Genomic DNA, 27,067 nt, shown 5'->3' on the forward strand with positions numbered 1-27,067 from the left:
TATGGACTTCCAACTGAAAGTCTATTATGGCCCTGTGCCTGCAGTGCTACAGGGCCACGTGGATAAGCACACTGCTGTATTTAAAACCGTAAACACTCTGCCTCCCCTACATGTTTCGTGACACCAGTCACATCATCAGGGGTATCTGAGGCATATGAAGGAGCTGAACAAATGTTTTGATTAATACAGTGGGTGGGATAAGATTGAGTATCACCCAATTTCATTATCACATTTCTTGCTCATAAATTGAGTAAAGTGATTCAATGATTGACAGGTGCCTCTGTAAGAGCCAGTGTTCATTTTTGTGAGGAATATGTTTTCATCATATGTTTTGTCAGCTGCATGTTTTCAATGACAAAAACTAAATGATAACTAGATAAAAAGTAGTGCTTTTCTTCTTTATGAAGTGGTGTTCACCCCCAATTAGGCTAACTGGTATCTTTTATGTATTATATTATTTTCTTTCCCGCCAACGTTCCTGCCATCTCTAGGCATTGCCACTTGAACAGGGCTCTGTTTAGTATCTATCATCGGTTTCTATGCCTACGTCTGCACTTTTTCTTCTGATCATCCTTGAAATGTGGTTTATATTGTTAAATTTCAATAAAAATGTGTTTATTAAAAAAAAAAAGGTACACCAAGACTACTCTTATGACCTGGTAAATTGTAGACAAAGCTAATCAATACAATTCACCTCTGAGTCCGACTATTTCCTCAGATATCAACAAGTTCTTTTTATGACGGGATGACATTAACGCTTAAGGATGTAGTTTTGCAATATACAAGAATACACAACAGGTATTATAAAAGTATACAGATTTATTGGTTATAAACATAAATGCGTAACAAACACAATGGTATATGCAAATCAATATCAATTAGATATCTTAGTAAACATTGTTAATTGACAACATATAGTAGAACAATACATGTGAAAAATAGTCCAGAATGGGGCAGAGGTATTCTTCCATGGAGTCATGTGATATGTAGATTCCATATTGAGATGTCTATGATTAGATATTGCCCATCTTGATATCGTAAGGTTTCCTCTGAACACAGTGATATGGAACCTTTTTCTTATATGATATTCCTAACCTAGTAGCTTTTGTTTTATTGTAACAAGTTACTTACTACTCACATGTATTGTTCTACTATATATAGTCAATTAACAAACTTATAATGTTTACTAATATATCTAATTGATATTCATTTGCATATATCATTGTGTTTGTTACTCATTTATGTTTATAACCTTATAACCAATAAATCTGAATACTTTTATAATACCTGTGTATTATTGTATATTCCAAAACTACATCCTTAAGCGTTAATGTCATCCCGTCATAAAAAGAACTTGTTGATAACTGAGGAAATAGTCGGACTCAGATGTGAATTGTATTGCTTAGCTTTGTCTACAATTCACCAGGTCATAATTTTGATATGTTTGATTATTTTCATAATTTTTAATTTTTCATAATTAATATTTTTCTGACCATAATTCATAATTGAGTTATTACCGCACAACAGTACTGCAGAAAGATATATATTTTCTTACTTTAAGGCTAAATGAGGGACCTTTTCCAATAAAGATTTATAATAAAAAGAACAACAACTTTTTTTTGGCTTAATAGAGGAAGCTTTCCGATAGATGGCGTCTAATGGCTAGTGTTAACCTCCCATTATTGCCAGGTACCCATCTAAAAAAAAGATGCTCTGGGACTAATCGGTAGCAGGCTGGTATTTTGAGGCTCACAGTGGCAAAAATTAATGTCCCTTGCCACCCTGGTAATGTCAGGCTGCTACTGTTTGAAAATAGGGGGGACACCACTTTTTTTTTTTTTATTTAAAAAAAAAAATGTGAGTCTCTTTATTTTCTATAACATTTTGGTTGACACTCTGGGTCTAGCTCTAATGGGCGGTTAACACTTGCCATTTTATCAGCTATAGCGAATCCCCGACTTAGAAATGGTTTCCGTCTATCAGATGGCTTCCACTACAAAGCCAAAAAGAATTTTTTTTTAAACACACACACAAGGGTTAAAAAATATATATTTTATAAATTATAAATTAAAAAAAACCTTTTATTAGGTTAAAAAAAATATCTTGTTTTGGTTTTTGATGTCAAGTAGTCCTGGTCTTTTTTTTTTTTTGTAATAAAATAAAAGAAAAATTAAAAAAAGAATAAGTAAGTAAAAATAAGTCAAATAAAAACCATACTTACCTGTCTTCTCAAACTTTGTCTCTGCTTACTGCCATGAAATCTATAACATAAATTTTTCATTTAAAAAATTTACATTGCTATGGGAAACTTTGCAGATGCTAAATTAATGCGTTTTAGCTGAAACATGGAAGAAAAGGAAGGAGGACAACTCTGATCAGAGTAGACATCATCTGTAGGTCACTGAATTTACCTGTAATCACTTATAGGGTATACAGATCTTGTGTACAGCTGGTATCTACACCTATATAGTCACTGTATGGGGGAATGCTGGTTTGTCTACAGTGGTCTTATTTGTTTGCATCATTGTCTATTAGTCTGTCACTGCATTGTATAATGTGTGTTCCTGGTGCTCTGATATTGTATACTGGCATTATTGTTTTGTTTTTTTGGTCAGTGTATGGCTAAGTTTCTACTTGTTTTCTTGTCCTGTGTTTTTTGGGTTGAAAAAATGCCAGTGCAATTTCCTGCATTTGGCGTTTTTTCATTTGTGTGGAAATTGCACCTTGGCAGTTTTATTTGGTACCCAAAATTTGTTGGGTACCAAAAAAAAAAAAAGAAAAAAAGGATGCAGTAGTGATGGAAAAAAATAATTTAACAAAATTATATATTTTATAACAGAAATTTTATTATTTTTTAATAAAGTGAGTGTGTTTCACTTTTTTCTCTTTTTTTTAACATTTTTTAGGTAGTACTACAACTCCCAGCATGAAATAGATTGTTCCATGATGGGAGTAGTAGTACCTGTACTAATAGACATATCGCCCCGGGTGACAGTCGTGACACCTGATGCGATTGTCCATAATTTAGAAGAGATGCAGAGTGGCTATATACAGCGCCTGCATCTCTGTACTATACTCTGGCCACTGATGTGAATAGAACATCACTCAATCATATTTTCCACACAGAGTGGTGATTGGCCGGATGGTTGCAGCCAATCACCGCTCTCTGAGGGAAATATGAATGAGTGAGTGGCCGGCCGGAATATAGTGCAGAGATGTGAGTGCAGGGGAAAGCCGCTCTGCATCTGTGATATAGACAGGACGATCGCAGCGGGTGATCTGTTCCTACCAGCAGGTACTATAACTCCCAACATGGAGCACATTCTGCTCCATGATGGGAGCTGTAGTATCTGCATTAATAGACTATCTGCCACCTGTATAATGTATAGATGCGGCCACTCTGCACCGACGTATATATACACATTCCTATTTCCCACAGAGAGCTGTGATTGGCTGGAACCATCAATGAATATGAATAGGTGTATATACACGGTAGTGCAGGGGACCATAGAAGAGCAGCTGGCCGCATCTATACATTATACAGGAGGATCGCAACGGGCGATCTGTCAATTAGTACATGTACTACTGGTCCCATCATGGAGCAGTGTGTTCCATGCTGGGAGTAGTAGTACTACCTAAAAAAAAATGAAAAATAAAATAAAAAAAAGTGAAACACACACACACACACACACACTACATTTTTATTATTGTCAGCTAAATTTTTAGGTCCCCGCCCGCCCACATAAATTGATCCCTGTTTAAAAATTTATAAAAATGTTGTAATAAAAAATATAAATTTCGTTAGATACAATTTTTTCCTTAACTACTGTATCTCCATCACTTTTTTGGATCGCTAAAGTCCAAAAAAAAAAAAAAACAACCCTGCAAAAACGCCAAAGTTAAAACCCACATATAGTTTTTTTTGGCATTTTTTCGCTCCCATACACTTCTATGGCTCAACATGCTGCAATTTTGGAAAACTGTGAAGGAGATGAAAAACACCCAAAAAAGAGTGAAAAAATGCCAAAAGGATTAAAAAGACACCAAAGTGAAAAGCGCCAAGTGGAATAAGAATTTTGCGATTTCTCATTGATTTACAGCTAACATCTGCCCGCAGCATTTTTTGGCCCAAAAAACTCCATGCGGCAGAATTAGCCTAAAGGGGTTTTTACTATTTCTCTGTGGTGGTATAATTTATCCCTTGTAAGTTGGTATTGTTGGGAATATTGGTCTCGGTATACTGGATTTGGTCAGTAACAGTATGATGGTAATATGTATCTTGAATATATTTCTTTTTGTATTTTTGGTAATATTGGTCTCAGTATATAGTATTTGGATCAGTTACAGTTTGATGATATTATTAGAGATGAGCGAAGTTACAGTAATTCAATTCGTCACGAACCTCACGGCTCGGCAGTTACTGACTTTAGCCTGCATAAATTAGTTCAGCTTTCAGGTGCTCCGGTGGGATGGAAAAGGTGGATACAGTCCTAGGAGACCTTCGTCTAGGACTGTATTCACCTTTTCCAGCCCACCGGAGCACCTGAAAGCTGAACTAATTTATGCAGGCTAAAGTCAGCAACTGCCGAGCCTTGAGGTTCGTGACGAATCAAATTACTGTAACTTACGCTCATCTCTAGATATTATGCATGATGATAATATTACTTCTTATACATTAATATTATTGGTAATATTGGTCTTGGTATACAGGATTTGGTCAGTAACAGTATAATGGTAATACGTATAGGGAAATATTTTCTCCTTTAATACTGGTATTATTGGTAATATTAATCTCAGTATACAGGATTTGACCAGTAACAGTATGATGGTAATATGTATGGTGATAATATTTCCTCCTTGATTACTGGTATTATTGGTCTTGTTGTACTGGATTTGGTCAGTAGCAACACGGCAGTAAAAAGTATGTTAAAAATATTTTCTCTTTCTCTAGTGGTATCACTAGTGGTATTCTTGTGTAGTAAATCATCTTATACTTAGAGATATGTATGTATGTATATAAATAAATATTTATGTAATGCAGCACTACTCAAACCATTCCTTTTGGGAAGTGGGTGTCAGTGTTCCAGACCTGATCATGGTCCCTTTACATAGAAAAACAGCAGCGCAGCACTCCAAATATCATGAAAAAGAAAAAATATGTTTTATTAAGCCAATGTCAAACCAGTAATGTTTCAATTCTCCAATAGAATCCAATGGAACCTGCTTGAATATGATTCTGTTGGAGAATTGAAACGTTGCTGCTTTCACATGTGTGACATGAGTGCTGTGCTGCTGTTTATATGTAATATTTATGTGTTTTTTTAGGATAACCCATTGCTGCATTTTAGGGCAGATGGTTTGAAATATTAGCCAATGCAAAATATGTTGGAGATTTAGTCAACAAGATAACTAAAATACGACTAAAACAAAAGTCAAAAGACTCTGATTTAAACTATATTGAAATTTGCTGTCAGAATGAACACTGGGATACTTATCAATCATAGAGTAGGACTGTTGGGTTTATAATATATTGATATATTGATCGCTATATCTATACTCATATGCCTTTGCTAAAATGCTAGAGATGCTATTACAGAAGAACTTTGCTTTCTTAATTCAAAACATTTCAGCTGCTCTTTGCACGTAATCAAGAACCTTGGGATGAAGATTATGGAGGCAAGAAGTCTAAACATTGGGCTTTATGGAAAAATGCAGAAATCTCAAGCTAGAGGGCTTGCAAAATAAAGACTTATGCTATGCCATGCTCAAATGACTAATCAGCATATAGAATGATGCATAGTTTTACCCTTCAACCCATATATGTCAGAATGCTATCGGCTCGTGACTCCGAATATAGGCCTTGAGACGACTCCATGCGGGAGTAGAAAGACTAAACATCTGACGAACAGAGAACTTTTGCCAAGAAATTAATGGACACTATATATGCTAATATTTACGGACACAATATTTGAACAACCAATCAAACTGTAACATGTTAATTGTGATGTCATAACTAACCCTCCCTAAACCTCCTTCTTTGCACAATGTACAAACCAACAGTTTTTTCTGAATTAAAAGGGAACTCCCTGGGATACCGAGAAGGGAACTCATACCAACCTGGCCTGGTGTGAATTTTCTTATGTCGGCACGTGGCAAAAATAGTACAGCGGTAGTCACTCGCAGATTAAGGCAGCACATTAACCAATCCTTAACAGGACAAATCAATGGAGTCAGAGTCAGCAAGGGTTTCATTCAATAAAATACAGGTTAGAGAGGTAATATATACATATACTGTATGTATATATAAATGTACCCAGCTTCTCCTGCTCTGTAACATTTTTCCTTATGCATAAGTTGCAGGATGTGTACCATACTTGCCATGCCCTATTGTGTCAGGCCAGAGAGAGCACAGAGTGCAAAAAGGAAGAAAGGCTGTGGGATGGTTGATGCTTGCAGTTCTCACACCAGTCATGGTCTTTCTAACACTGGGCACAGTGCCTCAAGGGCTTTGCCTGGGATTTTCTAAGTGTGGTCTGGGCTGCCATGAGATTGCACAAAATTTTGAGTGTTTGTGTAAACATTTTGCGACAATTCTGAAAAGTCTCAGTTGATAAATAATTAAAGAGGTACTCCGGTGGAAAACTTTTTTTTTTTTTTTAAATCAACTGGTGCTAGAAAATTAAACAGATTTGTAAATTACTTCTATTAAAAAATCTTAATCCTTCTAGTACTTATTAGCTTCTGAATACTAAAGAGGAAATTCTTTTCACACAGTGCTCTCTGCTGACATCTCTGTCCATTTTAGGAACTGACCCAAGCAGCATAGGTTTGCTATGGGGATTTTCTAAGAGATCACTGTGCTCGTGGTATCAGCAGAGAGCTCTGTGTTCCAAAAAGAAAATAATTTCCTCTGTAGTATTCAGCAGCTAATAAGTACTGGAAGGATTAAGATGTTTTAATAGAAGTAATTTACAAATATGTTTGACTTTCTGGCACCAGTTGATTTAAAAAAAAAAAGTTTTCCACCGAAGTACCCCTTTAACCACTGCAATGTCCCACACCATTCAAGTCTTAAAAGAGTCAAAGAGTCAGATTTACTCAAAGAAATTGACTTTACGCCTAATGGGCAAAATATTGTTGACTTTTAAACATAAAAAAAAGGTTCAAAACAATAATAAAGTCTTCCCCCTCCTGGTAAGTGGCAGGAGGGTGCAGATATCAGTGGGTAGCCTCAATTGGGTAGATGTATCAAAACCTGTCCAGAGGAAAAGTTGCTGAGTTGCCGATAGCAACCAATCAGATCGCTTCTTTCATTTTTTGAAAAGGCCTTAAAAAAATGAAAGCAGCGATCTGATTGGTTGCTATCGGCAACTCAGCAACTTTTCTTCTGGACAGGTTTTGTTAAATCTCCCTCAATGTCTTCACACACAAAGATGCCACCTCTTTTAGTGGAGTACATGCAGTCAGAGCTTTTCAATTGCTGAATGGTGCAGAACAGGTCAGCTGACTGGCTTTCTACAATCCAACAGTGCATTTTAGCAAAAATTAGCTGCTAAGAGAATAGTATACAGAATTGGTGCAGCCTCTGAGCAGCTGTATGAGAGTCTTCCTGACCTTTATGGTAGGTACAACAATAATGGGGGCTTAGTCATAAATGTAACTGCTGCAACCCCTGATCACAATACTTTTTTATAGCTGAAACCTGTGGTGTAGAACAGTAGGAGTTGCAGGCTCGAGAACCTGTGGGAACTTATAGGGGGAGATTAATCAAAACCTGTCTAGAGAAAAAGTTGCTGAGTTGCCCATAGCAACCAATCAGATCGCTTCTTTCATTTTTGAAAAGGACTCTGAAAAATGAAAGAAGCAATCTGATTGGTTGCTATGGGCAGCTCAGCAACTTTTCCTCTGGACAGGTTTTGATAAATCTCCCCCATAGTCTTTTGTGGCATATTATGGAACATTAAGGGGCAGTACAGACATAAATCCATCATGACAATAGCCAGGGCCGGCCCTACCATGGGACCAGTGGGACCATTGGTCCCAGGCAGCACTTTTGAAGGGTGGCACTTTGCTGCTCCTTTTATTTAAATTTTTTTGTGCCTCCTAGGTTCATGGTAGGGCCGGCCCTGCTGCTGCGCCACCACTACGCACTGTTCTAAAACGGCCGTGGGGCATAAAAGCGCAGTGGGCACTTTAGACAGTGAGTATGCAACGGTCTAATGTGGGGAATCTATGTTACCTAATGTGGGAAAACTATGCTACCTATTGTGGGGAAACTATGCTACCTAATGTGGGAGAACTGCTACCTAATGTGGGGAATCAATGTTACCTAATGTGGGGAAAACTATGCTACCTAATGTGGGGAAACTATGCTACCTAATGTGGGTAAACTGCTACCTAATGTGGGGAATCTATATTACCTAATGTGGGGAAACTATGTTACCTAATGTGGGGAAACTATGTTACCTAATGTCGGGAATCTATGCTACCAAAATGTGGGAAATTATACTACCTAATGTGGGTAATCTATGCTACCTAATGTGGGGAAACTATGCTACCTAATGCAGGGAAACTATGCTTCCTAATGTGGGGAAAATGCTACCTAATGTGGGGAATCTATGTTACCTAATGTGGGAAAACTATGCTACCTAATGTGGGGAAACTATGCTACCTAATGTGGGGAAACTGCTACCTAATGTGGGGAAACTATGCTACCTAATGTGGGGAAACTATGTTACCTAATGTGGGGAAACTGCTACCTAATGTGGGGAAACTATGCTACATAATGTGGGGAAACTATGCTACCTAATGTGGGAAACTATACTACATAATGTGGGGAATATATACTAACCTAATGTGAGGAAACTATGCTACCCTAATGTGGAGAAACTGCTACCTAATGTGGGGAATCTATGCTACCTAATGTGGGAAAACTATGCTACCTAATGTGGGGAAACTATGCTACCTAATGTGGGAAAACGATGCTGCCTAATGTGGGGAAACTATGCTACCTAATGTGGGGAAACTGTGCTACTTAATGTGGGGAATATATGCTACCTAATGTAGGGAAACTATGCTACCTAATGTGGGGAAACTATGCTACCTAATGTGGGGAAGCTATGCTACCTAATGTGGGGAAACTGTTACCCAATGTGGAGAAACTGCTACTAATGTGGGGGAACTGCTGCATACCTAATAATGTATATAGCTAGTGTCGTCTGAGCTATGTGTTTAATGGATATATCTATACTGTGTATTTCACTGATACTACATCATGTGCAGTCACTGCACACAACGGGAAATGGAGGTTTTGGAGGTGGTTTCTATAAGACCTTCATGTTTTTGTTTCATGCAGATGAATAGAACAGACAATAGAAGCAGAAAATAAATTTGTACAGATCTAAACATATTGAATTAAAGAAAGAAAATGCAGAACATGTGCTTTACCCAAAGGTTTGTACATTCAAGAGGTTGAGGGTTGACAATCCGCTGCTCCTAACCTCATGTGATGTCAGACTCTGGTGGAGCCAGGCATACACATCTAAAAGCAGCAGGATAAAAGCGAGCTGTTAATATTTAATAAAATAAATGTGAAGACATAATGGAAAATTCAGTGCAGAAAACCATATGGTGTAATGTCATGCAGCTCATAGAAAGCTGCAAAAGTGCATCCCCCGCCAACTTTAAGAGTCTGCTCTTGTTTAAATCTGTCTTAAGTTTTAGCCTTTGAGTTATGAACAGGGTATGCAAATAACCACAGTAAAATGTTACATTTGTGTGCTCTCTAAAGATTCATTCTGCAGCCATACAACCATGTCCCTGCTAAGAACACTCATCCTAATTTCCATGTCTCATTGAACAAAGGAACTGTAGGTAACTGCTCAGTGAAGATGCAAAACACACGTCTGTTCTGTTGAATACCTTACAGAATTTATTTCTCCAGGTTTCTCAGTATCAAGAGAGTCAATACTAATATGCATTGCATCAACCTCAGCATACATAGGAAAATTGAAATCACACACCCCAATGAATTGTATCTGATGCCTTACAAAAACCATACATATTTAATTTATAGTGCACATTAGATATCAGCTGCTTCACATAAATGTTTATTTTCCTATGCTATGTCATAAACATTGAATGTATAAACAGGGTAGCAATGGTCATTGTGGGGTGAAAGTTTTAGGAATGGAGGTTAGAGGATTGTCAGCATGGGTATCATAGATTAGAGCTCGCGTGATTCTCTTTTACTGCAAGCTACCATGTACATATGGATCCCTTTGTCCATACTTTAGGAAAATAAATACAAATCAATGTTGTTGGGGCAGATTTTTGTATTTTATGATAATTAAATATACCGTAAATCCATTTCTGGGCAAGAGATCGGTGGTCACACAAGGGTTTTTGGCACTATGAAGTCATAGAAAGGCTCTGAATTATCTTTCATGAATGCTACATTTACAAAATTCACTTCTGGAAACATATGCATAATGTGAATGGTCACTTTTAGGCATGCACTACGCTGCTAAAAAGTCATACAATTTAATAATTTATTTTGACTTTTAACCTTTAACAGCAATGGACAAAAAAAGGGTTTTTTACAAATGTGAATGAGCAATAAAAAATAAAGATATTTGGTATCGCGACATGTGTTAATGTCCAAACTATTAAAATATAATGTAAATGATCGGATACGGTAAACATAACACTACCCAAAATTGCTGATTTTTGACATTGCCAATAAAATGGATCAAAAAGTGATCAAAAAGTCATATATATGCAGAAGTGGTACCAATAAAATCTACAGATCATGGCACAAAAAATAGCCTTTATAAAGTCCCATATATGGGAAAATAAAGTTGTACGGAGTCAGATTACGGAAGTTTAAAAACATACTTATTTTGTTTTAGTTTTTTTTAACCCCTTAACCCCTTCATGACCCAGCTAGTTTTGACCTTCATGACCAAGTCCGTTTTTTCAAATCTGACATGTGTCTCTTTAACCCCTTAAGGACACAGGGTTTTTCAGTTTTTGCATTTTCGTTTTTTCCTCCTTACCTTTTAAAAATCATAACCCTTTAAATTTTCCACCTAAAAATCCATATTATGGCTTATTAATCATTGTGCGACAAAATCGAAGACAAAACGTCATTTTGTAACTTTTGGGGGTTCCGTTTCTACGCAGTGCATATTTCAGTAAAAATGACACCTTCTCATTATTCTGTAGGTCCATACAATTAAAATTGCTGGGAGTTGTAGTTTTGAAACCTCTGGAGGTCCACAGGTTGAAGACCACTGCGGCCTTTGACATCATCCAGCCCCCCCCCCCCTTTAGTTTTATACTCACCTCCGCTCGGTGGGACGTTAGGGTGCGCTGGTCCGGTGCTGCAGGACTGTCCAGTGGGGAGGTCGTCCGGTGGGATAGTGGTTTCGGGCTGCCATCTTCACCGGGGGGCCTCTTCTCCACGCTTCGGACCCGGAATAGAGGCGTTGCCTTGACGATGACGCAGAGGGACGTTGGTAATGAACGTCCCTCTGCGTCGTCGTCAGGGCAACGTGACTGTTCCTTACTGGGAGTTGTAGTTTTGAAACATTTGGAGGTCCGCAGGTTGAAGACCACTGAGGGCGGAGAGTTCACTCGAGTATAAGCCGAGGGGGGTGTTTTCAGCACGAAAAATCGTGCTGAAAAATTCGGCTTATACTCGAGTATATACGGTACGCGTATAAATATATGTATATATACGTGTATATATACGCGTGTGTGTGTGTGTATATATATATATATATATATATATATATATATATATATATATATATGGGGTCAATACTTTCCTCAGGGAGAGGACACCTCTTCAGGTGTTATGGGGATTCAAGTAGGCCACTTAGCACTCCGTGGGCTCCTGGGTAAAAAAAAACATGTAAAGGCCTCTCACCACAGCTAAGCCAGATCACCCTGCTCTGTACTGACGAGGGGCAAACACCCTGAAACAGCTGTCTGCAGATGGGTCCTCTTTCCTTCTGGAGAGAGTTCTGGCTTGGCATGAATCCCAATCAGTTCTGAGACTTCTTAACTGGAGCCTAAGCTGTTTTGCAGGACACACTACCTGTGTAGGTGGTGTGGTGAGCTAATTTACACACACACATATATATATATATATATATATATATATATATATATATATATATTTATTTTTTATTTTTTTTACTTCTGTACAACAGCTCCCCCCTACAAAACATGCAGTAACAGGTTTAGGACACTAGGGAGAGCTGTTGTACAACAAAACAGCTCTTTTACAAGAGCTAAAGCATGTCGGCGGGCACAGCGTCGGCAGCTCGGGACGGGTAAGGGACATCGGGGGAAGGGGGAACAGGTAAGGGACACTGGGGTCTCCTAGCAGAGCAGTGTGTGTGTCCCGATTCCCGTGATCGGGACACACACACTGCGCTGCTCAGGATTTTTCTGTGCAAAACGCTGCAATCAGCTAGTCAGAGGGGGGGGGGGACAAACCCCCCCCCCCTAGGTCCCGAGGCAAGATGGCTGGCTATCAGTGCAAAAAGTATGTGTGAAGGATCCTAATAAAGCAGATTCCTTTAACAAAGTGGGAGCTCTGCCCCTATAACAACCATCAGTATTTAACCCCTTAAGGACCCGGGCTTTTTCCGTTTTTTCATTTTCAATTTTTCCTCCTTAACTTTAAAAAATCATAACTCTTAAAAATTTTCACCTAAAATGCTATATGATGGCTTATTTTTTGCGTCACTAGTTCTATTTGTGATGATATTAGTCATTTTACCCAAAAATCTATGGTGAAAAGGGAAAAAAAAATCAGGGGGGCTTCCGTTTTTACGCAGTACATTTTTCGGCAAAAATGATACCTTATCTTTATTCTGTAGGTCCATACGGTTAAAATTATACCCTACTTGTATAGGTTTGATTTTGTATCACTTCAGAAAAAAATCATGAATAGATGCAGGAAAATGTATACGTTTAAAATGGTCATCTTTTGACCCCTATAACTTTTTTATTTTTCTGTGTTCAGGGCGCTTTGAGGGCTCATTTTTTGCACCGTCATCTGAAGTTTTTAGCAGTACCATTTTTGTTCTGATCAAACTTTTTGATCACTTTATATTTATTATTTTTTGTGGTATAAAAAGTGATCAAAAATGCGCTATTTTTGACTTTGGAATTTTTTTTGCGCGTATGCCATTGCACGAGCGGTTAAAAAAGTGGTATATTTTTATAATTCGGACATTTCCGCACGCGGCGATACCACATATGTTTATTTTTATCATTATTTACATAATGTTTTTTTTATTCTTGGAAATGCCGGGTGATTCAAACTTTTATTAGGGGAAGGAATAATTGAAAGGGTTAATGATTTTTTTACACTTTTCTTATGCCATATTATAGCTCCTATAGGGGGCTATAACATTGCATTAACTGATATTTTACACTGATTGATCCATCTCCATAGGAATGGATCAATCAGTGTTTTTGGCAATTGAATGCTCAAGCCTGGATCTCAGGCTTGAAGCATTCATTCGGCGATCGGACAGCACAAGAGAAGGTAAGAAGACCTCTTCCTGTACTACAGCTGTTTGGGATGCCGCGATTATACTGCGGCGATCCCGAAAAGCTCCCTGAGCTAACTGGCAACTTTCACTTTCGTTTTTAGCCGCACGGCTCAGCTTTGAGTGCGCGGCTAAAGGGTTAATAGCGCGCGGCACAGCGATCAGTGCCGTGCGCTATTAGAGGCGGGTCCCGGCTTCACTATGACGCCAGGCCCGCCGCGATATGATGCGGGGTCACCATGTGACCCCGCGTTATATTGCAGGACCGGGACCCAGGACATACCCATACTGGTGCCAGAAAGTTAAACAGATTTGTAAAAATTAAAAAATCGTAATCCTTCCAGTACTTATCAGCTGCTGTATACTACAGAGGAAGTTATTTTCTTTTTGAATTTCCTTTCTGTCTGACCACAGTGCTCTCTGCTGACACCTCTGTCCATGTCAGGAACTGTCCAGAGCAGGAGAGGTACGCTAAAGGGATTTGCTCCTACTCTGAACAGTTCCTAAAATGGACAGAGGTGTCAGCAGAGAGCACCGTGGTCAGACAGAAAGGAAATTCAAAAAGAAAAGAACTTCCTGTGGAGTATATAGCAGCTCATAAGTAATGGAAGGATTAAGATTTTTACATAGAAGTAATTTACAAATCTCTTTAACTTTCTGTCACCAGTTGATAAAAAAAACATATATTTTCCAGCAGAGTGCCCCTTTAATTCTCAGTACTGATTTGTAATCTATCAGTTATCATAACATACTATATACAAATGAGCACCTAAGCACCAAGACACCTTGGCCTAGCTATATTACTCTGACTATTACATTTAAGAACACTAAAATATGAAGAAGCAAAAAATAAATGCCCTTTAATACCATCAAGCTTCTAATTTTATTTGCATTTACAGTAAATAGATTTGTGGAAGGAGTTTGTACACAGATTAAACAGTGGATGTTAATTCAATGTCATAAAAGACTTGTCTGTGGAAGTCAAACGGTTAAGTGCAGAAGAGCTCTTTCCACACTGTTATTAAAAAAGACCATAATCAAAAGCTCAGCATTTCCATCAAGTAAGTGTAATTAATAGATTGTCTATAACTGTCAAATAACTTCAACCAGAAAACAGCAGAATAATTATAAAAATATCTGAGTACATCTAAAATGTAGATTGTCTCCTCTACAAACTGCAAGGATATTTTAATATAGCTCTGTATTTGTCGCTTGTTCTTATCAACTTGTAAACACAAAGATCCCAACAAGGTGTTTCCTAATGCCAGTGCCATAATTACCATTAGGACACTAATGCTAGCTGTGTTCTCCTCCATCGCCCTTATATACCAGTGAAGAAAATTACTTACAAATTACAGCTTTCAGCAAGGTTGAGTGGCAATTACCCAATTGAAGAGTAGTGGGCTGTTAAATTTAAAGCAGATATGAGCTCGGGAGCTATTGGTTATTTGTTTGCAATAAAATATTTTATGCAGATAGCTTTGACCCTAAATGATAGAAAAGACGTTAGAACAGACATTTTCTTAAATGTATGCGTTATGTCAATTTATCTGTTGTTTATTTTAAAAACTCTAATCAAAATGTTTCATTAAAGTTAAAGGACAGTATTAAAGGACACTGTTTTGGAAACATGTCTTTACAATCTTTCATAGTTTAAATGCACCATCGCTACAACATATCTGTATAAGACCTGTGTGTGTACTTTGGAAAGGAACCGTTCATGAGACTGTTTCCTTAAAGGGGTATTCCAGGATTTTTTTTTATTTGACTATGCTACAGGGGCTGTAAAGTTAGTGTAGTTCATAATATAGTGTCTGTACCTGTGTGTGACGGTTTTCTCACAATTCTTCTGTGATTTTCACCCCAATATTTATTTTTCACAGCATACAAAATGACTGTTGTCTCAGATTTTTCCCAGGTTGCAATGTGGCCGAGACCTGACTCACTAGTCAGCTGATGACAGGGAGCCTGTCTGCTTGAATGGGTGGAGGGATTGCTTGGTGGGAGAGAGATCAATCTGCATCTAATGCAACAGCTGTAGGCACCCTGATTGAAAACCACAGGTCTTTTGAATGGATGCAGCTCATTTATGTTTCAATGGGTGGGGTGGCTGATGTGTGGGAGGGAGGAAAATGGAATTGTGGGATTTGTAGGCAAAGAAGAAAACTCAAACAGGAAATACCAGTTCACAAAAAGCTAGCCACAGTGTTATGGTAATCTCACAAAATACCAATTTAGCCCCAAGACAAGCGCAGATCCTTCCTAAGCATATCCATTACTGTCAGATATGTACTAAAATCACCTTATGGTGGATAACCCCTTTAAATGTGCATGTCTCAGAACAAAATGATCGGAACAAGCCGGCGGCTGTTATCAGCAGCCAAGACTTCATGGATGATAGCAGACATTAGCGGTCATGCTGATGTATGCCATTTACCCTTTAGATGCAATAATCAATACACTCCCCATCTAAAGCATTAGGGAGACTATGTGAGACTCATCAGACCACCTATAGCATGATTGCGGGGGTCCGATGAGTCAAGATGACTGCCAGAACTCTGCTCACCTTCTCCGAACTGCTGTCCACTGGAATAGTCTGTCTTGTAGATGACTAATAAAGTGGACCGCGATATTACTGTTCAGTGCTAGGCCAATGCATAGCACTGAACAGTAACAACAATCAATACATTGCAGTAAATAATCTCCTGTGGGGTACTTAAAAAGTGGTTACAAAATAAATGAAAAGGGGTTTGTTTGTTAAAAAGAATAAAACCCCTCCCCATTAAGAAACTAAATTTTACATTATTTCTATTTTACAATTAATACAATGTAAAAAAATAAACATATTTGGTACCGCCACATGAGGCAAGTTCCGAGCTATTGAAATATAATGTTAATGATCCCTTGCAGTGGTAACAAAGTCAAAAATTGCAGATTTTCAGTCGCATCGCAGAAAAAAATGGAATAAAGTGTAATCAAAAAGTCACATATATGCAAAAGTGGTACCGATAAAATTTTGTATCATCCCTCATACAATCGTGTAACGGGAAAAATAAAGTTATAGGGGATCAGAATAGGGAAATTTTAAACATAATTGTTTTCTTAAAACATTTTTACTTTTGTTTAAACCCTTAAGGACCAAGCCCATTTTGGCCTTAACCCCTTAAGGACCCGGGCTTTTTCCGTTTTTTCCTTTTCAATTTTTCCTCCCTAACTTTAAAAAATCATAACTCTTAAAAATTTTCACCTAAAATTCTATATGATGGCTTATTTTTTGCGTCACTAATTCTACTTTGTAATGACATTAGTCATTTTACCCATAAATCTACGGTGAAACAGGAAAAAAATCAATGTGCGACAAAATTGATGAAAAAACACTATTTTGTAAGTTTTGGGGGCTTCCGTTTTTACGCAGTACATTTTTCAGCAAAAATGATACCTTATCTTTATTCTGTAAGTTCATACGGTTAAAATGATACCCTACTTGTATAGGTTTGATTTTGTATCACTTCAGAAAAAAATCATGAATACATGCAGGAAAATGTATACGTTTAAAATGGTAATCTTTTGACCCCTATAACTTTTTTATTTTTCTGTTTTCAGGGCGCTTTGAGGACTCATTTTTTGCGCCGTCATCTGAAGTTTATAGCGGTACCATTTTTGTTCTGATCAGACTTTTTGATCACTTTTTATTCACTTTTTTGTGATATAAAAAGTGATCAAAAATGCGCTATTTTGGACTTTGGATTTTTTTTGCGCGTACGCCATTGAACGAGCGGTTAAAAAGCAGTATATTTTTATAAATCGGACATTTCCGCACGCGGCGATACCACATATGTTTATTTTTATTATTATTTACATAATGTTTTTTTTATTCTTGGAAATGCCGGGTGATTCAAACTTTTATTAGGGGAAGGGATAATTGAAAGGGTTAATGATTTTTTTACACTTTTCTTATGCAATATTATAGCTCCTATAGGGGGCTATAACATTGCATTAACTGATCTTTTACACTGATTGATCCATCTCCATAGGAATGGATCAATCAGTGTTTTCGGCGATTGAATGCTCAAGCCTGGATCTCAGGCTTGAAGCATACATTCGGCGATCGGACAGCACAGGAGAAGGTAAGAAGACCTCCTCCTGTGCTACAGCTGTTCGGGATGCCGCAATTATACCGCAGCGATCCCGAACAGCTCCCTGAGCTAGCCGGGCATTTTTACTTTCGTTTTTAGCCGCGCGGCTCAGCTTTGAGCGCGCGGCTAAAGGGTTAATAGCGCGCGGCACAGCGATCAGTGCCGCGCGCTATTGGAGGCGGGTCCCGGCTTCACTATGATGCCGGGCCCGCCGCGATATGATGCGGGGTCACCGTGTGACCCCGCGTTATATCGCAGGACCAGGACCCATGACGTACCCATATGTCCTGGGTCCTTAAGAGGTTAAAAGACCTGGCCAGTTTTCGTTTTTTGCACTTTCGTTTTTTTTCCTCCTCCCCTTCTAAAAATTATAACGCTTTCCATTTTGCACCTACAGACCCCATAAGAGCTTGTTTTTTGCGTCACCAATGGTACTTTGTAATGACATCAATCATTTCATCACAAAAACTAAGATGAAACAAAAAAAAAATACATATTTTAAATTGAAAAAAAAATAATGTCATTTTGTAACTTTTGGGGGCTTCGGTTTCTACACAGTGCACTTTTCAGTATAAATGACACCATATCTTTATTCTGTAGGTCCATAAGGTTACAAGGAAACCCAATTTATGTAGGTTTTATTTTATTTTACTACTTTAAAAAAAATTATAAACTTCATGCACAAAAATTGGTATGCTTAAAATTGTCCTCTTCTGACCCCTATAACTTTTATATTTTTCCGCATACAGGGCTATATGAGGGCTTGTTTATTTTCTGTGGTCTGTAGTTTTTATTGGAACCAATTTTTCTTTGATGGGACTTTTTGATTGCTTTTATAAATTTTTTATGGTATATGAAGTGACTAGAGATGAGCAAACTTACAGTAAATTCGCTTCGTCACGAACTTCTCTCCTAGGACTGTATCCACCTTTTCCAGCCCACGGGAGCACCTGAATGCTGAACTAATTTATGCAGGAAAAGTCATCAACTGCCGAGCCGAGAAGTTCGTGACGAATCGAATTTACTGTAAGTTCGCTCATCTCTAGAAGTGACCAAAAATCTCCAATTTTGGACTTTTATTTTTTTTTTTATGTGTACGCCATCAACAGTGGCGGACATTAATGCATGCGGCTATACCACATATGATTATGTTTATTTTTTATTACATGATTTTAAGGGGTTAAATCCCTTTTATTAACAGTTTTTTTTTTTTGTTAGTTTTTTTTTTTACACTTTTTACTCAGCTTATTGGGACCCGCGATTTCACTACGGATGTCCCAATAAGCTCCGTTGAGCTATCTGCACTGTTAACTCCCGCATTTAGATGTCATTATCAACTTTGATTGCGGTGTCTAAAGGGTTAATGTCGGGCATCAGTCTGATCGGTGATATCCAGTATTAACTGTGGGTCCTGGCTGTCGATAGCAACCAGGACCCACCAGGTATGAAGCGTGCTTCAAACCACGGTAATGGGACCAGGGTGTATTTGTACGTCCTTGGTCCTTAAGGGGGTTATCCAGAAATAGAAAAACACAGCTTGTTTCTTTCAAAAACAGCTCCACGTCTGTCCCCAGGTTGTGTGTAGTATTACAACTTTGCTCCATTCACTTCAATGGAACAGTGCTGCCAAACCACACCCAACCTTGACATTGACACTGTTTTTTAAAACAAAAAATAAAACAATTGACATTAGTTTCCCCCTTTCTTTCCCTGCTTGTTAACACTGCAGTTCCCCCAAAGCAAAAGCGTTCAGATTTACCGGGGCTTAACCCTCACTCTGCAAGCTGCCCATTGCGGTATCATGGCCTGTTTCGTACTAAGGAAACATTTAGCACACAGCTTGAAATGTACTGACTTAAAGGCTGCGATGAAGTATTACCTTCCCCTGCAGTGACTGCAGCTTCACTCAGCAATAGAAGCTAATGGAAGGGGTGGGGGTTCTGACGCTAGGACCATGACAATTAGTTTAATACCAATCTGGCTTCAATCTATAATAGGTCATGGTGAGACAACCCCTTTATATTAGGGTGACGGAAGCTGCTCACCAGACTCATAACCCAGAAATGTGCAGGGAATGAGATGAAGAAAATGATGTTACACTACAGGTATATCAATCTGCTTAGCTCCTCTTAGCTTTGTGACACGCTGCCTGCAGATACAGTAGACCGCGTGTTTAAAGGTCCATTCAGGGATTTTATAGTGGCAGGTAGTAATGGAAATTTATGAGTTCCGTTTCTCACGGCGCTTTAGTTAAATGTACAGTTTAAGGTGGTTGAAGAACAAGCTGCATTTTTTAAGCCACAGCGTCAAGCTCAGGCATTGTTGTAGTTTTGCCCAATGACTTTTTGACTGGGTTCACACATAGTATTTGGGCTAAAATTTTGGTCAGTATTTTAGACAAATATGGGAACATGTTCAAAACAAAGAAAAAGCTGCAAATCTTTCTATGTTGTCTATGAAAAATATATTTTTTTTTATTTTTTTTTGCTAATAACAATCACAATGTGTGAACAACACCTCATTGACAGTGATCAGAGCTAAGGGAAAGCTGTAAAGAGATATTCTTAAAGGGGTTATCCACCATAAGGTGATTTTAGTACGTACCTGGCAGACAGTAATGGACATGCTTAGGAAGGATCTGGTCTTGGGGCTAAATGGCTGTGTCATGAGATTACCATAACACTGTGGCTAGCTTTTTGTGAGCTGGTATTTCCTGTTTGACTTTTTTTTTATTTTTTTTACTCCAAATCCCACAATTCCATTTTCCTCCCTCCCACACATCAGCCACCCCATCCATTGAAACATAAATGAGTTGCATCCATTCAAAAGACCTGGGGTTTTCAATCAGGGTGCCTACAGCTGTTGCATTAATTGATCGCTCCACCCATTGAAGCAGACAGGCTCCTTGTCATCAGCTGACTAGTGAGTCAGGTCTCGGCCGCATTGCAAGCTGGGAAAAATCTGAGACAACAGTCATTTTGTATGCTGTTAAAAATAAATATTGGGGGGAAAATCACAGAAGAATTGTGAGAAAACCATCAAACAGAGGTACAGACACTATATTATGAACTACACTAACTTTACAGCCCCTGTAGCATAGTCAAATAAAAAAGATTCCTGGAAAACCCATTTAATGAAAACCTGATCCAGAGTGCTGTAATCGCTGCAAAAGTTCGGAAAAGGGTCTAAATACTTTCCAAATGCACTGTACACCAATGGATTGTATACATTTCTATTTATTATTGTTTGGCAGTGTATTAATTACTTAATAGTTATTGATATGTAAACCAGCTATCTCTTATACTGCTTTTGTTTTCTGATAATAATCTCCAGCTAAGCAAAAGGCTGGTAATATATATTGTACAAGGGAAGTTGACTCATTGGGAGCAGTGAACAATTCTAGATTTTATTGAACATCCAAATGATAACAGAATTTTTTTTAAACATATAAAACTTACAATGCACTGTTCCAAATTATTACGCACAGTAAGTTTTAAAACACTTTATAGGTTGTAAAGAACTGAAAATTGTCATTTGTTGTGTTTTTTTATTTGACTATGCTACAGGGGATGTAAAGTTAGTGTAGTTCATAATATAGTGTCTGTACCTGTGTGTGACTGTTTTCTCACAATTCTTATGTGATTTTCATCCCAATATTTATTTTTAACAGCATACAAAATGACTGCTGTCTCGGATTTTTCCCAGCTTGCAATGCTGTCGAGACCTGACTCACTAGTCAGCTGATGACAGGGAGCCTGTCTGCTTCAATGGGTGGAGAGAGCAATCTCTAAGTAATGCAACAGCTGGAGGCACCCTGATTGAAAACAACAGGTCTGCAGCTCATTTATGTTTCAATGGGTGGGGTGGCTGATGTGTGGGAAGGAGGAAAATGGTATCATGGGATTTGTAGGCAAACAAGAAAACTGAAAACAGGAAATAAAAGTTCACAGAAAGCTAGTCACAGTGTTCTGGTAATCTCACAGCATAGCCATTTAGCACAAGACAACCACAGATCCTTCCTAAGCATGTCAATTACTGTCTGCCAGGTACATACTAAAATCACCTTATGCTGGATAACCCCTTTAACCTCATTTTAACATAGGACCCCTTATTTGATAACAGCTTCACAAGTCTTGCATCCATTGAACTTGTGAGTTTTGGGACAGTTTCTGCTTGAATTTGTTTGCAAGATTTCAAAATAGTCTCCCAGAGCTGCTGTTTGGATGTAAACTGCCTCCGATCCTCATAGATCTTTTGCTTGAGGATGCTCCAAAGGTTCTCAATAGGATTGAGGTCAGGGGAGGATGGAGTCCACACCAGGACTTTCTCTCCTTTTAACCCCATACCAGCCATTGATGCAGAAGTATTCTTTGCAGCATGAGATGTTGCATTGTCATGCATGAAGATGATTTTATTACGGAAAGCATATTTCTTCCTTCTGAACCAAGGAAGAAAGTGTTCAGTCAGAAACTCCACATACTTTGCAGAGGTCATCTTTACACCTCCAGGGACCCTAAAGGGGCCTACCAGCTCTCTTTCCATGATTCTGGCCCAAAACATGACTCCACCACTGCCTTGCTGATGTCGCAGCCTTGTTGGGACAGGGTTGCCGTCCACCAACCATCCTCTACACCATCCATCTGGGCCATCCAGGGTTGCACGGCACACATCAATGAACAGGACTTTTTGAAAATGAGTCTTCATGTATTTTTCTGCCCTATGCAGTGGTTTCTGTTTGTGAGCATTGGTTAGTGGGGGCCAAATAGAAGGTTTATGCACAGTTGCAAGACTCTGTTGGACTCTACACCTTGATGTCCGTGGGACTCCAAAGGCACCAACAGCTTCAAATATCTGTTTGCTGCTATGTAATGGTATTTTAGCACCTGCTCTCTTGATCCCATGCATGGATCTGGCAGAAATCTTCCTCAATTTGCCTTTATCTGCACAAACCCATCTGTGCTCTAAATCAGCCACAAATATCTTAATAGTGCACTGATCACGCCTAAGTTGTCGTTAAATATCTAAAGTTTTCATACCTCGTCCGAGACATTGAATTATTTTCACTCTTTTTGGCAGCAGGGGGATCCTTTTCTTCCCCATATTGCTTGAAAATGGTGCTCTGCTTAAAGGGGTTATCCAGGAAAACACTTTTTTATACATCAACTGGTTCCAGAAAGTTAAGCAGATTTGTAAATTACTTCTATTTAAAAAATATTAATCCTTTCAGTACTTATGACCTGCTGAAGTTGAGTTGTTCTTTTCTGTCTAAGTGCTCTCTGATGACACCTATCTCGGGAACTGTCCAGAGTAAAAGCAAATCCCCATAGCAAACCTCTTCTACTTGGTGCAGTTCCCGAGACAAGCAGTGATGTCAGCAGAGAGCACTGTTTCCAGACAGAAAAGAACAACTCAACTTCAGCAGCTTATAATTATTGGAAGGATTAAGATTTTTTAATAGAAGTAATTTACAAATCTGTTTAACTTTCTGGAGCCAGTTTTTTCCTGGAATACCCCTTTAATAATGTGGAACACCCACATTAGTAGTTTTTCCTTAAATTGGGCTCATCTGGCAATCTAATTTTCACAGGTGTCTGAGATTGTTTTCAGTGATCAAAAGAGCCCTGAGACACAATGCAATCCTTGAGTTAAACTGAAAACCAAAATATTTAACCTCGTAAGGACCCTGGGCTAATAGCGTGCAGCACCAATCGTTGTGCCGTGTGCTATTAACCCTTTAGATGTGGCGTTCAAAGTTGATCGCCGCATCTAAAATTAAAGTAAAAGCTTCCCGGCAGCTCAGTCGGGCTGATCGGGACCATCGTGGTGAAATCGCGATGTCCCGATCAGCTAGAATGTGAGCGGAGGTCTCCTTACCTGCCTCCAACGCATCCAATTGGGGATTGATTGCTCCAAGCCTGAAATCTAGGCTTGAGCAATCGACCGCAGATAACACTTATCTTTGCCGTGTCAATGCACGACAATGATCTGTGTATGAGATCGGTATGTGCAGTGTAATAGCCACTAGGGGGAGCTATAACACTGCAAAAAAAAAGTGTGCAAAAAAAGTTAATAAAGATCATTTAACCCCTTCCCCTTTTTCCATTTAAAAAAAAAACTGTGTAAATAAAAATAAACATGTGGTCTCGCCTCGTGCGGAAATGTCCGAACTATAAAAATATTTCATTAATTAAACCACACGGTCAATGGCGTACGCGCCCAAAAAATTCCAAAGTCCAAAATAGTGTATTTTTGGTCACTTTTTATATAATGAAAAAATGAATAAAAAGCGATCAAAAAGTCCGATCAATATAAAAATGGTAACAATAAAAACTTCAGATCACGGTACAAAAAATTCCCTTAGGCGGAAAAATTAAAAAGTTATAGGAAGATGACAATTTTAAACATATACATTTTCCTGCATGTAGTTATGATTTTTTTTTAAAGTAATAAAAAATAAAACCCATATAAGTAGGGCATCATTTTAACCGTATGGACCTACAGAATAAAGATAAGATGTCATTGTAACCGAAAAATGCACTGCGTAGAAACGGAAGCCCCCAAAATTTACAAAATTGCATTTTTTCTTCAATTTAGTCACACAATTAATTTTTTTTCCGCCTCGACATGGATATTTTGGTAAAATGACTAATGTCACTGCAAAGTAGAATTAGTGGCGCAAAAAATAAGCCATCATATGGAATTTTAGGTGCAAAATTGCAAGCGTTATGATTTTATGATGAGGAAAAAATTAAAGGGGTACTCCAGTGAAAAACTTTTTTTTTTTAAATGAACTGGTGCCAGAAAATTAAACAGATTTGTAAATTACTTCTTTTAAAAAATCTTAATACTTTTAGTACTTTTTAGCAGATGTATGCTACAGAGGAAATTCTTTATTCTTTGAATTTCTTTTTCGTGTTGACCACAGTACTCTCTGCTGACACCTTTGTCCGTGTCAGGAACTGTCCAGAGCAGCATAGGTTTGCTATGGGGATTTCCTCTTGCTCTGGACAGTTCCTGATACGGGCATCAGATGTCAGCAGAGAGCACTGTGGACAACACAAAAAAGAATTTCAAAAAATAAAGATTTTCCTCTGTAGCAAACAGATGCTAAAAAGTACTGAAAGAATTAAGATTTTTTTATATAAGTAATTTACAAATCTGTTTAACTTTCTGGCACCAGTTCATTTAAAAAATAAGTTTTCCACCGGAGTACCCCTTTAAGGGGTTAATCTTTCTGACACTTAAATATCATTTGCATAATAATTTGGAACAGGGTGTAGAAACATCAAATGTTAAGCCCGCAGGGCTGTTTTTGTGGGAGGGGCGTGGGCCAATTTAATGCCTTCAGCACTGCACCTTAGGGTGCATGTGGTGTTCCTTGTGTTCTCTGGTGACAGAAACACTGCTATTAGCTCATACGTCCTGGTGGTGTGGAGTGTGCGTTGGCTCATGGTTCAGTGTCGGTCAGGAGAGGTAAGTACTGGGTTAGGGTTCCGGCAATAGGTTACTCACGAGTCTGCCGAGGCCTCTTTAATTTCCTAGTTATTATCGATGCGGCTGAGCGAGCTCTAGGTATGTATCAGCGGTCAGTGAAGTCTGACAGCTTGTCAGCATAAATGGAGCCAGCTGCTCACTAGCATTACTGGTATTTTCGCTGGTGATTGTGGCAAGAGGCAGGTCCATCCGAGCATGGCGTACGTGGCATCCTGTTGCATGGTACTGGTAGTGTCACAGCAAAGGGTACAATCTAGTGTAAGTGTCAATGAAAACCTCTAGTTCTGAAGTTCAGGCTGGCTCACATAATTATTTGGTTTTGTAACTTTGTTCAATAAATTGTCTGTTATCCTATTTTGTCTTGGATTTTGTTCTTCACAAGCGTGCCCTCATTGACGGTTATGGCACACTGCTTGATAAAGGTTTATTCAACGCATAGGTAAGGACTAATGTTTTAAGCCACAAGCACAAGTGTTAAGCCTACATAGGGCTGGTGCAAGGACTTTTGCCACCCTAGGCAAAAGCTAATTTTGCCACCCCCTTGAGCCAACCCATTGGCTCCACCGTTTGAAACACCCAACCTTACTACTGGGGCGACACGCTGTAACAAACCTCCTTCTCGTGTAATTACGTTACTACTGGGGTGACACACTGTAGCAAACCTCCTCCTCATGTAATCTCCTTACTACTGGGGTGTCACACTGTAAAAAACCTCCTCCTCATGTAATCTTCTTACTATTGGGGTGACACACTGTACCAAACCTCCTCCTCCTCCTCATGTATTCTCCTTACTACTGGGGTGTTAGGGTGCGTTCTCACTACGTAATTCCCGCTAGCAGGATTATGTGTGGTGAACTTTAACATTCATACTGAGCAATTTCAGCGGTGGACAATTCTGCTGCTGAAATTGTTCCGTGCAAAGAATGAACGTTCATTCTTTGAGCGGAATTCCGCAAGCTCTGCATCTGAAATTAGAAACACAGGTGCTCCATGTGGAGTATCACACATGCAGGGTGAGGAAGTCTCGGACAAGGGACAAGATGTTCTCTTACCGATTCCGGTTGTGTACCAACATACACAACAATGGAAAGCACGTAGTGAAATATAGTGTGGACAACCCGTTTGCAGTCTTCCTGATGAGTCTTAGGATACGAGAAACAGGCTTCAAGTGTGACAGGAATTTTGTGGCGCTGACCGGGTCCAGACATAAAACTGGCACAGTAGCTTGAAGGAAACTACTTTATTTACCAAGATGCAACGCGTTTCGGTGCGCAGGCGGAGTGAAATGCATCGCATCTTGGCAAATAAATTCCCCCTTGAAGCCTGGTTCTCGTATCCGCAAGCTCTGCATAGCCGTCAATGGTGACGGCACAGTCCCGCGTGGTCCTACCACCAAAGAATTTCGGCGGCCAGGCTGAATTCCACGAGCAGAGATTCAGCGAGTATTACTCAGTGTGAACGTACCCTTACAAACACTAGTTTAGCAGACAGTGTAACAGTATTATATAGAGGCAGTGTCACACATTTTAGGATTAGATACAGGGGCTCAGCAACCAGTATCAGACATAGGGGGATTAGATACACAGCTCAGCAAACAGTATCAAACATGCAGGGATAAAATTCACAGCTCCGATCACACATGGGGATTAGATAGAGGGGCTCAGCAAACAGTATAACAAATGGGGGGATTAGATACTGGGGCTCAGCAAACAGTATAATGTGGTGTCCCACGGGTGTATACCTCAGGTGTAGTGGTGTGAGTGGTGGGATCAGATGGTATTAACCCCGGGGGCAAGATGTTGTTAACCCCTAGAGTTCATGACGCCAGTGTGGTTTTAGAGTTCCGGAATACCACACGCCCGGTTT

The 27,067-nt window shown here is 38.9% G+C and overlaps 1 long non-coding RNA gene across 4 annotated transcripts in view; it reads right to left on the reverse strand.

Annotated features, from left to right (window-relative positions):
- Positions 1-27,067, reverse strand: part of LOC130366966 (uncharacterized) — a 77,928-nt gene that overhangs the window by 23,922 nt on the left and 26,939 nt on the right. For all 4 annotated transcript variants that reach the window (XR_008892018.1, XR_008892016.1, XR_008892015.1 and 1 more), the window contains exon 2: positions 2,222-2,261. This is a non-coding gene — a long non-coding RNA (uncharacterized LOC130366966). The remainder of the gene's footprint in view (positions 1-2,221; positions 2,262-27,067) is intronic.

Source organism: Hyla sarda, chromosome 4 (genome assembly GCF_029499605.1).
Source record: "Hyla sarda isolate aHylSar1 chromosome 4, aHylSar1.hap1, whole genome shotgun sequence".
Taxonomy (NCBI): domain Eukaryota; kingdom Metazoa; phylum Chordata; class Amphibia; order Anura; family Hylidae; genus Hyla; species Hyla sarda.